The sequence below is a fragment of the Euprymna scolopes genome, chromosome 30 (assembly GCF_053919585.1).
Source record: "Euprymna scolopes isolate OS-2025 chromosome 30, ASM5391958v1, whole genome shotgun sequence".
Classification (NCBI taxonomy): Eukaryota; Metazoa; Mollusca; class Cephalopoda; order Sepiida; family Sepiolidae; genus Euprymna; species Euprymna scolopes.
In genome coordinates this window covers 46,936,323-46,951,273 of record NC_136511.1, presented here as the reverse complement: position 1 = coordinate 46,951,273, position 14,951 = coordinate 46,936,323, and the positions used below count along the sequence as shown (strand labels likewise).

General features: G+C 33.5%; 1 protein-coding gene across 1 annotated transcript in view; it reads left to right on the top strand.

The window, feature by feature from the left end:
- The window catches only part of LOC145254794 (BDNF/NT-3 growth factors receptor-like), a 677,849-nt gene that overhangs the window by 565,759 nt on the left and 97,139 nt on the right, over nt 1-14,951 (top strand). The gene's annotated exons all lie outside the window — the stretch shown is intronic.

Genomic DNA, 14,951 nt, shown 5'->3' with positions numbered 1-14,951 from the left:
GGCTATGGATTTTTATCCTGTGCCACAAAAATAAACAGACCATTCCTGTAATGACCTGGTCCCTGTTGATTTTGCGTTGGGAGATTAGTTCTGTTCTGTGTCAGGAGGTCAAAGAAGGGGATAGTTTATTGCTAATCGCCTAAGGCGCCCTCGCACTATTTGCAGGTCAGAATGCCCCTCCATTGGGATACTGACTTTTCAATCCCACTTCCCGACCCTGGTGTCTAAGTTCTTGCAGCTGGAGGGAATTAAACAATCCTTTCGTTGTTGTTTCTGAATTTATTTGGAAGATTGATAATTCGTATTATTTGGATTGTATTATTTTCGCAACGTTTCGATAGAGGTAACCTTCACTCTTCTTCAGTTATGCCTTCTTAAACTCGGTAATCTATGTCGAACTCGGAAATCTTTCCGTTGAACTCTCGTTCTGTCAGCCATGACTGAGTAAACATCCTAATAATTCGCAATTGTATTTTGAGTGTCACCCGCACTAAAGTTTGAACCTTGCACCTCCATAAGTGTGTAACTTAGAACTAAATAAACCAAGTACTTTATCCACTACGCCACGGGTAGTTGTTGTTAGAAAAGAAAAATTGTTCGGTATTTGATGCGATGATTTGGGTCATATACTACAAATGCATAACATTTTCCTCATTTCTATAAAATTAGAGAAGTATAAGTGCAATTGTAGCTTTCTTTAGGCGTATGGCGTTCTTTCATTAAGTTGACTTTTTTGTACGGGCATTTAGAATTGCCGTAGACTCTTAAAAATTCAGTATGTCATTACTATGCATCTTATGAGATGACTGACCAATTTTTATGATTTCACGTTCAAATAAACACCAAATAGCAGGAATTGAAATACACCTTACTAAAGCCTGATTATGATAGTGAATTTTAAAAAGGCAACCTGGACGTGAGGATACTTTAAGAGAATGATATGCATTAAAATTCTGCTTTAAACAAAAAAATGCCGTAGAACCGTATGGAATGCTTCAAACTATTTAAGACCTTCTTGCATGAATCGAGCATTAGTTTTTTGAGTTTTTTGAAATTTGTTCCAAGGGTGCTCCATCGTTGTTACAGACTATTTGACCATAGATGGGCATCAAGGCAGTTCCCCATCCTCCCTATAGTCCAGACCTTGCTTTCTGTGACGTTTGGTTATTCCCTAAGCTCAGGGAAAACCTTAGAACCTTTCGTTATGAAACAATTAAGAAGATAAAAGACGCTGTGAAGAGGGGCGTTAATACCCTTAGACAAGAGGGCTTTCATTGGGTCTTCAAGCTGTTGGAACGGTACAATAAGTGCATTGCTACCAGAGATTGCTTCGAAGGGAACTAGAGTCTTATTTTTTTACTTTGTGATATCCTTTACTTATTTCAAACCCCGCGAACTAAATAATATTTTTAGTAATATTATCCATGTAAATGATACCATTAACAAAGCAAGCAGTTTAATACAGAACATAATGTCGATAAACCAACACAATATCACCATTATCATAAGCAGTTTTAAAAAATCGGCGAAACCTTTCAAACGACCTTGCTAGTTTTATTAATGAATAGAAAAAAAAAGACGGAACGGAAATTAAAAAAGATATATAATCGGTCAAATCCGAATCAATTAAGACGATAGAAAATTTCATTAAAAAGACCAACAATTATCTCCGGTTAATTCATGGTCACGTGATGATTGCTTTAAAGAACTGCGTGTTTCGTTTCATTTAATTATTTCTGTTTTTGTGTCGAGCTGCAAACAAACGAAACGAAAGTTCGATTTTTTTTTTTAATTCGCGAGCAGTAAAATGTGAATTGATTAGACACAATAAGAGACAAAAGTTCCAGATGCTTTTTTGTTTGGTTGTTTTTTTTTTGTTTTTTTTTTTCATATGACAATTATATAAAGCTTATTTTATTTATTTCATTACCATTTTCTATAGATGATCAAAACATATTAGTTGTATTATTCGGACTACTGTTTTCATTTTATATTCTTACAACGTTTCGATCGATGCTAAGTCCAACCTTATTTAGGTTATACAACTCAAAAATCTTTGTTTTGAACTCGGGAATCCGGAAGGAATTTTGAAGGAAATCATTTATTTAATTTACGGGGATATCTTGTTCTCGTTCCATCAGCCATAAGCGGATAAAATTTTAAGTAAATCGCGATTTTTTTTTTATTACCTTGAACCTTCAACCCCCATAACTTAGAACTGACTATTACTTAACACTAATATACGTTATGACTCAAGCTTTTGCAGACAATTAGAGATTCAATTTTAGATGTGTAATTGTATTAATTGCTACTATATGTTACTATATATTATCTACTTTCTTTATACATATATATATGTGTGTGTGTGTGTGTGTGTGTGAGTGTGTGTGTGTGTGTGTGTGTGTGCGTGCGTGCGAGAGAGAGAGAGAGAGAGAGATAGTCTTGGAAGTTTTCAACCTTTAAAACTCTACATGAAAGGGCGCCCAGCGGTACCTGGTCGTAAAATACTCTTAAATATATTTTTACACAGATTTATTATAAAGTCAATTCTCTATCGATAATTTCATATTATATTGTACCTAATATCTCTATCTCTGCTATCATATAAAAGTCACTTTGTGTGTGAGTTCCTACCTTATAGGGTCCGAAATGGCTGAGCCTATCTTTTGCAAATTTCACACAAAATTAATGCAGATGTCTGGTAGTGTTCTTAGATATGTTTTGTACAGAAATTCATTCGGTAAGTATCGAAAATCGAAAAAATCCGATCATAAAAGTAACTTTTTTCTCTTATAGATAAAAGAAAGAATTTTACGGGGGAATATTTTGCGTTACACCGGAAAGAGATATAATAACATTTCAGCAAATCATTTCTTCTAAAAAAAAAACAGATTTATTATAATCTGAATATATAGCTTTGTGGTAAAGCATTCGACTACAGATCGAATTACCTCCTGTTTAATCTCGGCTGTACCGCAATATTTTATTTTATTTTTATTTTTTCTCATTAATGCGTTCAATTTACGATAAAAGAAGAGGTACCATTAAAAATCGCCGCAAATCATTTCTTCGTTTGCATATTTTAAAACTAAACATTTATCAGAAGTGACTTTTTAAGAGCATTAATCGGTAACCCCAAATATCAACTGACATGACATTGTGAACAAACACAGACGACATTTGATGAACGACATTATCATCATTATTTTTTCTTTTTTTAATTTTTTCTTCTGTTTTTTTTTTTTTTTTTTTTTTTTTTTTGAGAATTAGTCTACTGGGCAAATTATTTATCGCAATATATAATAATAATCAATAATTGATTCTCACTAGCCAACATATTTTTTGTGCCCAGGGTTTCTAAGCTTACTTAGACTAATTTGTGGGTGCTAATTCCGAAAATCATACTAATTTTTTTCTCACCAGGTCAAGTTGTTGAGATATTCGCTATTTATACAATATTTTACCTTAGAATAAGGTGTCTGCCTCCCTGTTTTGAACCCATTATCTCCCTTTTTAGTTTCTTTTAACTAAAAGGTTACTTTCTTTCTAATTTATTCTTCCTGTTGACCTTTACTTTCTTTTTGAAACCGCTAGCGACACAGCATGCCTCTTTCCTCTTTATCAATTCTCGGGATCAACGGTTTGTTTTACCCATTTTTCTTCTGGACAATGTGTTTGTTTACTTTGTCATGCAACATGACATTTGATGTTTCATTTCTTTACTTATCCAGTCTTTCGATTTATTTAACTCCTTTATTTTCTACTCTCGTTTGTTGTCATTTTTTCTCTTTCAGTTTTTACTTTTTCTCTTTAAATAAATATACCTGTGGATTATGTACTAGTCTTCAAAGTCGTTATTTTTTTTTTTAGAATATATCTGACTGCGAAGGGAAAGTGCGTGCGACGACAATACATTATGCATGTGTCTATATACATTCTAGCTTCATAATTACAATTGTAGGTTCGTATTGTGATTATGTTAATTGATTATGAAATCACAAACCTTAAAGTAAAAGTAAAATTTGCTATCCAATCAGGTATGTAGTTGCTAAGAAGTGGACACTGAGTAGTAAATAGGCCTATCGATTGTGGCATATTTTTGTTGACTTCTGGGTCAAAGTAAGGTTTATGCTCTGGTTGATAGTAATTCATTTAGAAGTGAGACAGGAAATAATTAGTTGCGTTATTTTACTTTCGTTGTAGATTTTGGGAGCAAAACATTAAACATGGTTACATCATCTTTTACGCGACGTTGTTTCAATAATCCATAAGTGTTTTGCTATATTTACGGGGAATATACGTTACAATCCAACAAGAAAGGGACTAGTGAATATGTGAAGTATATTTACGTTGCTTAATTTAAAGTAATGCTGGGTGATCATAATAAAGCATTGCCACTCAATATTGTATGCAAGGAATACAAAAAGGATAGAATGTTACTCCGCTTTGGCATTCCAATGGTCTGGCCTGAACCGAAAAACCATTTCGATGACTGCTTTTTCTGTGCAATCAAAACGAAGGAAATCAACAGGAAAAAACATTAATTCGTTAGTTTATCTAAATCTCAAGTTTATAATCAGGCCAATTCCACATTGCAATAAAATTCCTGTTCCAGTGTTTGAAGGTTTGCCCGAACTTGAACTGCCTGGTTCTGAAGAAAACCAAACCTCTCTTTTGTCCACTGACAGTAGTGAAGCCACTGTTTCAGATGCTGGTTTTTCTTAATGATCTGAGTAGAGATCCTAAACTTTCAAATATAATCTTCTGAAATTTGAGCTTCAAGATTAAAAGAATAAAAATCTACTTCAGCCTGAAACTCTCATAACCTCCTAGAGAAAACGCCATAGTGAAAACGACATAATATATGCCAACAACGTTGCCGGCCTGCTGTGTCAGTTTAGTGTCGAACAGTATTATTCTCAAGATTGACACCTTTTTATAGATAGTTCCAAAAGAATTTTTAAATGTGTTCTTCACAATGGTAACTTATATGGATCAGTTGCTCTAGTCCGTTCAACGACCCTCAAAAATATTATAAAATCAAATTTGTTCTGGAAAAGATTTCATACAGACAGAAACAATGGATCATATGTGTCGATTTGAAAATGGTTGGTTTCTCCTCAAGTTACAAGGTGACTACACAAAATTTCCTTGCTTCTTGTGTTTGTAGAACAGCAGGACAAGAACGCAGCACTGGATAAAAAAAGATTGGTCTGTGCGCGGTGGACTGATTCCTGGCTCACTGAATGTTTTGGCTTCTCCTTTGGTGGAGAGGTCCTAAAATTGTGTTTTCTCCTCTTCACATAAAGCTTCGAATCATGGTGCAGTTTGTGAAAGCTCATGAGAAAGATGCTGACTGTTTCAAACATATGGATGAAATGCAACAGAAACTTTGACAATAACACCCAACAATGGTCAACAGAAACGTCTGAATTCTCGTCCGAGACAATGCCCAATCGCACGTTGCTAAACCAACTATGCAGAGGTTGAAGAAATTGGGCTATGAAACTCTGCCTCATCCGCCATACTCTGCAAACCCCTCACCAATCGACTACTACTTTTTCAAGCATTTCGACAAATTTTATCGTGAGAAATGCTTGAAAAACTAAGCAATGTCAAAAACGTGTTCAGCGTCTGCATCGCTACCAGAAGGCAAGATTTTTACGATACTGGCATAAATATACTTGTTTTGTGTTGATCTGATGGTGCTTCTTTCGATTAATAAATTCTTGCTTGAGCTGAGGATTAATAGAGATCACAGGGGATTAGTATTTAATTTTTAAAAAAAAAAAAAGCACGTATTTGACCATATTAAACGATCAATTTGACAGAAAGCATACATTCTAAATCAACGGGTTATAATACTTATGCCTGTCTTTAAAGAAATAAATGCTTAAAATATATACAGAGTGACCCACTTAAAAGTAGCCCATGAAAATTTAGTAGAGAAAAGGAACATTATTTTATTTTTTAAATTACTTGTAGTGTTATAAAATATGCTGGAATTGCTCCCGTTGATATCTATGCATTTTTGCCTGTAGATCTTCTCTCGTGATTCTCCTGATAGCGTTGATAATGTTATACTTTAGTTCGTCTAGATTGTGAGACTTATTTGCATAAAGTTTTTGTTTTAAAGTCACCCCAAAAATAAAAAATTACACGATGTCAAGTCCGGGGAACGTGGTGGCCATAACCTTTTGCTTATTGTTCTCTCTTCCGTAAACATGTCACGAACTCGTGTCAGTGATCTGGTAGATGTGTATCACATAGCGCCATCTTCTTGGAAAAAGAATTGCATTTTGTCGTGTGGTGTTAGTTGGTCGATAAGAGAAAGATTAGAACGAGATCGGGCTACTTTTAAGTGGGCCATGTTGTATTGTTTGGAGTGTGTGTGTGTGTGTGTGTGTGTGTGTGTGTGTGTGTGTGTGTGTGTGTGTGTGTGTGAACATCGCCGAACCACTTTTAATTGTAAATCAGAAAATAACATTCAACAAAGTTCCAGTAAGTCTTTAGGGAAAGCCTCCAAAATGAGTTAATTAAATACGTTCTCAGATCTGAGCAACGTACCTATTAATGATTCAGCATTCAACTGAACATTTTCCTTCTTGTGAATCCAGCTGTGGATGTCCATTGCGCTTTGGACAGAAACAGAATGGATTCTTTATTTAATGGAATCACGCGATTGCTCCCTTTCTTCGTGACTACTCGGTCATATACCTTGTTCGTGATCTTATCACTTCAGAGATACCAGGTCACCTGCCTTCATTTTCATCAAGAGACTTGAGAGTTGGGGCGCTTTTAATTTGTTAAATACCATTCCAACTATCCTTCTTGAGCTGATATCTATCAGATTAACCAGAAAGTAAAGAGTTCAGTTTTTTTTGTTTATTTTTATTAAACTAGTTATGTAAAGATTTAACATCTAATCAGTTCGCCTTAAATATCAAAGTAATACTACGTTGGTAGCTGCAAAGAAAATGTATCTTGTCGCACTAGGGGATATTTATGGAATTTCGAACGGACCTCCTTATCGAATCAACGATATAATCCTTTATTTTTATTCCACCCGAATGGATCAGAAGTGATTGCAAACTGAATTCTTATGATCACTGAACTCATGCATTGATGACGAAAGTTTCATCTTTCTGTTGCAGATATTGAAGGTGTGAGACTCTAAGAAAGCGTCAGAAGCATAGATATACACCACTGAATTCCAGACAAAAGTCAACTGAGAATGGTGGTAACTATGTAGAAAAAAATTCTTGCTTTTTAGAGTTGGCAAAATTTAAGTTAAATTAAATCACAGAAAAAAATGTTATTATGTATATATGTTGTTTATTTCAAAGACTAATATTGGACATTTATAATTTAAATACAATTCCGGACAGCTCGCTTGTATATGGCGTAATCTAGATGTTCAATTTTCACAAACTCTGCGTATTAAATTAGTTGTATTTCGGGAATATCACGTTGAATATTGTCTTCTAAGTGGTCTATTGTATCCGATTTATCAACGGAGATAAGTGGTTTTACATATCCCCATAGAAATAATCTAATGAGTTTAAACCTCGCGAACGAGGTGGCTAGTTAACAGGTCTATTTCGTGAAATTATTAATTCATCGAATAAAAATAAAATAAATTTGCACAATTTGCAAACTCTGACTGGGCGTCAGTCTTTTATTAATGAATTGCCAAACCAAGATGAACTCAAAATAACGGACACTTGTGATAATTACATTAAAAGGAAAATTAGTTTTCAATTTAAAGTTTGCAGCGTCTAAAAACATCCTATATAGAAAATATATATACGAGGGGAATATTTGTATTGCCACTTTGAGAATATTATTGGTCTGGAAATGCCACAAGGGAGACAACCAATACAGCAAAACTGAAGCTACATGCCAGGATACTATATATACAAATGTAGGCAAATTTGGGCATATTTTATTGGTTTGAAAATATAGGTTTTTTTTACTAATTGTCATAAAATTTTAACCGTAGAATAGTATTATAATTTTCAGAAAAGCCTGCAAATTTTCATTTAGTTTCGTCCCATAAAACCAAAGATATGAGCATTTCAATATTCAATTTAACTACCCGCATATATATATATATATATATATATATATATATATATATATATATATATATATATATATATATATATAGAGAGAGAGAGAGAGAGAGAGAGAGAGAGATAGAGAGATAGATAGATATACCATCTTATTTGGCAATTTTATAAGTTCTAAATCTCAGCGACTATTGATCAGAATTTAACAAAGATAGGCTCGTTGGAAAGGTAATGATCTAAATTGTGTAGTGGTCTATGTGGTATTTGCCCGTAAGGTCCCACATTAAAAGGATCATCCATCATCCATATCATATTCTTGGCGCTTTATTGTAGCCATAAAATAGTTAAATCATAATCATTTGTTTTCCTAGTTTTGCATATGAATTACAAAATATCTGATATTTCCCCAAAACCTCTGGCCTTGATGGAGGGGAGACTAAAACTTGCTATTATCGTTTCAAATGATCTAAAATAACAGCAATGGGGAGATTTGATTCCAAATATTTATTATATTTTAGTCCTCCCTTCTTTCGTTTTTATAATTAAAGTAAATTTCACAGTGTATAAGGATTATTTGATACTGGAGATATTCATAATCGTATCCTATTTCCAAAAGCGGGGAGATATAACATATGAGAAATATTTGGAATCAAGTCTCCACTTGCTGTTATTTTAGATTATTTGAAACCATAGCAGAAAGTTTTAGTCTCACCTCCATCAGGGCCAGATGTTTTGGGTATATATATATATATATATATATATATATATATATATATATATATATATATATATATATATATATATATATATATATATGCAGGCTGACCCCAAAAACGGGCCCCAACTCTAATTAGGCCCTGTGCTTGTCCGAATGAAATGAAACTTTGGTCATGTCTAGTTTATTATATTCAAAGCATCACATCAAAACACTAGGGTCTTTGGCCCTTTTTTCTCCGTTGACTGCAAAATGCTCAGAAAAACAAATGTCCTCTATTTTTTGGGTCACCTTTTATAAGAGAAAGAAAATTAAAACTAAAAAAAAAATACCCCAAAAACAATTTACACACTCTTTATTTCGCGGAGTGTCAAAGAATGCTATTCTTGTTATTCTTCTTATCAGAAGACAGAAAGAAATCAGCAAATTATCTTTGTAGCATACTAGAATTTGCTGGTTATGGCATTAAGTGAAACCGCACTTTAGTATAGTCATAAATTGTCGAGAAAAACAAGTGAAAAAAATGATAGATATGTAAAATAAATAAATAAATAAAAACCGCGCATAATATTTCAGCTTGCATGAAGATTCTCTCAAGGTAATCCGAAAGGCGAAGATAGTTCTTTAGAGAGAATGAAGTCCAAAATTAAATCCAGTGCGATGTTAATAGTCCGGTTCGCTGGCTTAACTAGAAAGCTTTTCTAGTTAAGCCAGCGATGAAAGATAACATGTTATTTTTCTGTCCTTTTTATTTTTCGATCCCACTCGACTGGAGATCAATTTTTGGGGGCTACTGTATTATCCAAAAAAAAATCCCATTATTTCAGTTGCTTTGAAAACTTTCCAACCGGATTTATAATATTTTTTATGAATATGAGTTATTTTTACCTACGGTTATTTTTACTTACGGACACGGGTGTTTCATGATTATGCAATCATCAGTGTAGAAAGATGATTAATAATACCTGCCCGTTGAAAGATTCGAACCCAGTTACACCTTCGATTCTGCAGCCCGGTATTCCACCTTTCTACTCAACTTAAAAAGTTCAATTTTCATACAAATAATTTTTAACCCAAGGGCTTTTAATATTTGCCGGCTTCTCCGAACTCTTTTCTTTCTACCCTCTTCATTCAAATATCTATCATAGGATTACCTTACTTGTTTCTATATTAATTTCATTGACAACTCTTTTTCCCGATGGTCTTGTTTGTAAGCTATTCCACGTCCTTGGTGTGCTGTTTTCATTTTTCCAATATATTGCTCCAGAAGTGTCTCATTTCTACCGGGTCTGCTTTCTTTGTGCCTGTCCTTCCTGAAATTACATTTTCATTGATCAATACTTTCTGATATTTATAGTTGTATATTCTCATTATTATTATTCATGTTTTTTTTTCTGGAAGTCGTTATCTTCCTTATTTGCTGATTTTCCTGATATTTCCCTCATTTTTTTTTTTTAATTTTTCCTAGTCGTTTATAACATTTCATTTTTTTAGTGGTTCTAGTTTTCCTCCGATTATTGGCATCACAGTATCTTTCTTATGCTACATGTTTCTTTCATTATTTCGTTAGTTTTTATTTCTTCTTTATCTTATCTTCTTCCTATGAACATCTGGAACGGCAAAATCTACGATTTGGCAGGCTATTCTTCTTTGTAAATTATCATAACGGGTATTATAGCTTGGATGAATTTTATCGTTTTTATTCCCATATCCTGTTTTATGCTTTCATTGCTGTCTATCCTGTATTTCATGCACATTTCTCAGTCTACATGTAGATCCGTCGTGCCATGGTGCTTCCTTTAATCTCGGCAAGATTTTTGCATCAACTGACAATATATCTTACCGTTTCCGCGGAGTTTGTGCGCTATCTGCACAGTGGTGTCTCTGGGGTCTTATCTATGCTGTACTTGATCAAGTTTGTTCTTAAAGCTTGTTCTTGCGCAGCTAGGATCAGGACTTCTGTCTCATTCTTCAAAATACCATTCTTAACACATTCACTGGTAATTACGAGTATCCTCGTACCCTGGTATTTGCTAAGCCTTTCCCGCTACGATTAAACTCGCAGTAACGAAATTCTTTTTATTTATTAGTCAATGCGCGCTCGGCACGTACGATAACTGTCTTTACTTAAACTCAAAATTACACTTATTGAAAGTATGTTTACGAGTTATGGCCCCTGTTATGTATTACATTTTTTTTCTAGCGATTACGTATATAAGCTATAGGTTCTGGATATGACCTTAAACTATATCTGATAGTGAGGTCCCAGCTTGCGGGATTTGGTGAGTGTGTAGCCACCCTTTTAATTGTCATTGCTCCTAGGTCCACTCTAACCCTGAGTTGTAGTACCTGTTAGGGTCCCAACTATGGGTTAAATAGAAACCGATTTGAAAAATACAAGTATATTCTATTAAAAAAATTGTTCTTCAAAATCATTGGAGTCTGCACTAAATAACTGGAAAAGAGTTGATATGCCGTAAAACAAAAATAAACAAACAACTACATAAGTTAGAAGTTGAATGATTCACTATAAATAAAAGCTGGTTTGAGTTATTTGTATTGCAAAATAATATACAAACTGATAAAAACTGACTTTACTTTATTTTTAGGGGAAATTGCAGACAAAAATAGCTTGACAATGACAATAAACTGAATAGATCTATAGCTGGCAGGAATCTTCTCTAGGTATATCTGCTGTTTGTCGAGCAAATTCTCGGTGCAAATTTTTCATCTTTTATTGTTCCAGATGCTTTCTTCTGATATTTCTGGAGATTCCCTTTAACCAGAATACTCTTCTCTAAACCAGTTTTGCGCATCCGGTCTGTGTTGTTAAAACACAAACTATTCAGTAACTTTTTAGTCTACAGACTTAAAACTTGATATATATGAGATTCGGGTATGTGTAACAAATTGGATTTGGTTTTCTAGCCGGTAAAAATAGCTGCTAAATGATCGACATTTTAAAAAATTGAATTTGACGGGGGCAAGTCGACTAAAACTGCATCTTCTACGCAAGGTCAAACATACAATTTTAGATGTAACTACGTAAACTTTTACAGTTTTTTGTGCATATGGACTTTAACCGGATGATAACGAATAATGTTGGAGAGCTATATGTTTGGATTTCGATTCTAGATACCAAGACATATTTTTTAACTTTTGAAGCCACTACTATATAGTGGGTATAATAACATAATCAATAGAGTATTGGTTCTATAATAACAAATCTGCATAAATTAACACATCATATTTAATCGTATTTTACGCTTTTATAATTTTGATTCTTTAGCAACTATTTTTACTGGCTAAAATAAGTCGAATTTGTTACACAGATCCGACAATTCTATACATCAAGTTTAACGTCAGTAGACCAAAAATTGACAGCTCCGCATACACAAACATGCAGACCAGCTTATATATATATATATATATATATATATATATATATATATATATATATATATATATATATATATATATATACTAGCAAAAGTACCCGTCGTTGACTGGGTTCAAAAACAGCCTTCAGAAAATGGACTCTGATTTATGAAAGTATGATAGGTTATGAAAAGGAAGGGTTGTAAATTTGGGTTGAATTTGGGGGTATCAAAACCAAAGCAAAATACGATGAAAGTGAAAATAAAATAAACCCCATAATTTATTATACAATACCTGTTCACACTGAAACACTTATCACAATATTCTGTGGATCTATATTAAAAATCCTTGTTAAACTTTGTGACATATTTCCATTCAATGGAGGTCATGTGTGAACGAACACCCCATAATTTTATTATACCATGTTTCTTCAAACTGAAACATAATTATCAAAGTATACTTACGCAGATAGATATGAAAAGTCTTTAATAAAGTTTGTGGCTATTTCCATTCTATGGAGGCCAGGCGCGAACGCAAACCCCACAATTTTATTATACAATCTCTATTTAAGTTAAAACATACTTATCAAAGTATTCTTATGTACATCTATATAAAAAAAACACTTGTAAATGTTTTTTTTTAATTTTCTATTTTTTTATTTCCATACTTTGTGGACCAGGCGCGAACGCAGACCCCACAATTTTAATGAACCACCGTTCTGCCAGATCAAACATACCCATTCCTGTGTCTCTATACATCTTCTATCATTATATGTAATCAGTTTTTTTTAAATAGTCAACAATATATGAGCCTATTCGTGACCAGACAAGACACACACGCGCGCGCGCACACACACACACATTCAGCTTTATATTATAGATATATATAAAATCAATACGAAAAATATATAGATGTTTATAGCTTTTCTGTTTTTATTTTCTATGTGTTGACCTGTAGGAGTACAAAAAGTCTTTCGGAAAAAACGAAAATGTTAATTTCAAATGCAAATACTTTTCAACCGATCCTTCAGTCTTCTTCACGTGGATACAATAGGTTGGTTGGTTAGTTGTTTTTGTTTTACGGCATATCAATTTCAGGTTATTTAATGCCGAATCCAAAGATTCGGAAGAAAGATTTTTTTTTAATAGAATATTTGTTGCTTTCAAGTCAGTTTCTATTTAACCCATAGTTGGGACCCTGACAGGTACTACCACTCTGGGTCAGAGTGGACCTGGGAGCAATGGCAATTAAAGGGTGGCTCCACATTCCCCAAAGCCCGCAAGCTAGGGCCTCACCACTGGATATAGTTTAAGGTCATATCCAGGCCCGGATACAATATGCAATTCGGACTAATATATATATATATATATATATATATATATATATATATGCATAAAAGTAAGAATGTGTGTGAGGACGTTTCTTAACCTATACACTCAAGGAAATTTTATCAATAGACTTGAAATTTGGTATATAGGGTATTCAGACATGTGGAAACTTTTTAATCAGTTTTTGTACTGAATAAAGAGTTGCGAAGGGGTAAAAATCGAAAAATTAATACGCGTGAATCGTCGGATTTTTATCTTTCTGCTTACGAATGCGCATAATTATAAATATAATATTTACACGTATTTTACTACCGGCCAAGTCCGGACGGCTTTCTAGTCTATATACAAATTAAATTGAGTACTGAAATTCTTTAGGATTACAGATTGTTATATACCTTAAACATAAAGTCCGAATAAATATTGGTATCAATATTTATAAGACAATTCCAAAGAGGTAAAAAAGGTTAATATGCGAGATAAGGCAATAATATAAATGGAAAATCTTAATAAAAATATGTAAAATTACAACAAAATTGTTTGACGAAGAAACACAGATGATTGTTAAAGTTTTTTTTTTTTTTTCGTTAATCCATGCATTTTCAATGAATGGATCATCTCATTAGAGGGAATGTAGTTACCAAATAGGTGTGTGTAATTATAAATTTTGCTTATTAGTAAATAAATTGAAAATTTATATTTAAAATGATGGTGTAAAAAAAATGAGTTGAAATAATGAATATACAGGAACTATTGTAAAATCTAATGAATACTAGTATATTCCAGAATGAATTGTGTTTGTTTGTTTTTTTTAAGCATATTCCAGGCTGGAAAACATATAATTCCAAGTCCGTATTTGGTAATCCATTATTTTCAATGTGGAAGAATCCTTAGAACTGTCCATTAAATAAATCGATATTTGTGCAGGCAAGGTGCTGGAATGAATTAACTAAAAAGCCGTTAAATATACCGGGTGGACAGATAAAATTGTCATCACAGAAAAGACGACATAATTTCATTTCCGTTTAATGAAAACCATTTTTCTTTTTTCTTTCTTTTTTTCTTTCTTTCTTTTTTTTTTTTTTTTTTTTTTTTTTTTGCAGACCATTTACTAATTACCCACTTGTGTACTAACCCGAAGAGCGACAGGAACTTTCTATCATGCCTGAAAGTGACATAATGTTAAACGAGCGAGATCGGAGATGCGCCGCTGTACAACTCATGTTCCCTACCTATCCAAGTTATGAAAACAGGGCCATTGTCAGCACCCTCCAAATGCATCGCTGGATTGTCACGAATAACAAGCATGTGCCTGGAATTGGGTCTTCTGTGTGGTTTCAAGTAACAGGCCACATCATGCCACCTCACATCTTGGAAGTCGGCTTGAAAGTAAACACAGAAGTATACCTGGATGTGCTAAAGAATGTGGTGTTAACCTGTTGCAATCAGGTGGCCACTGGC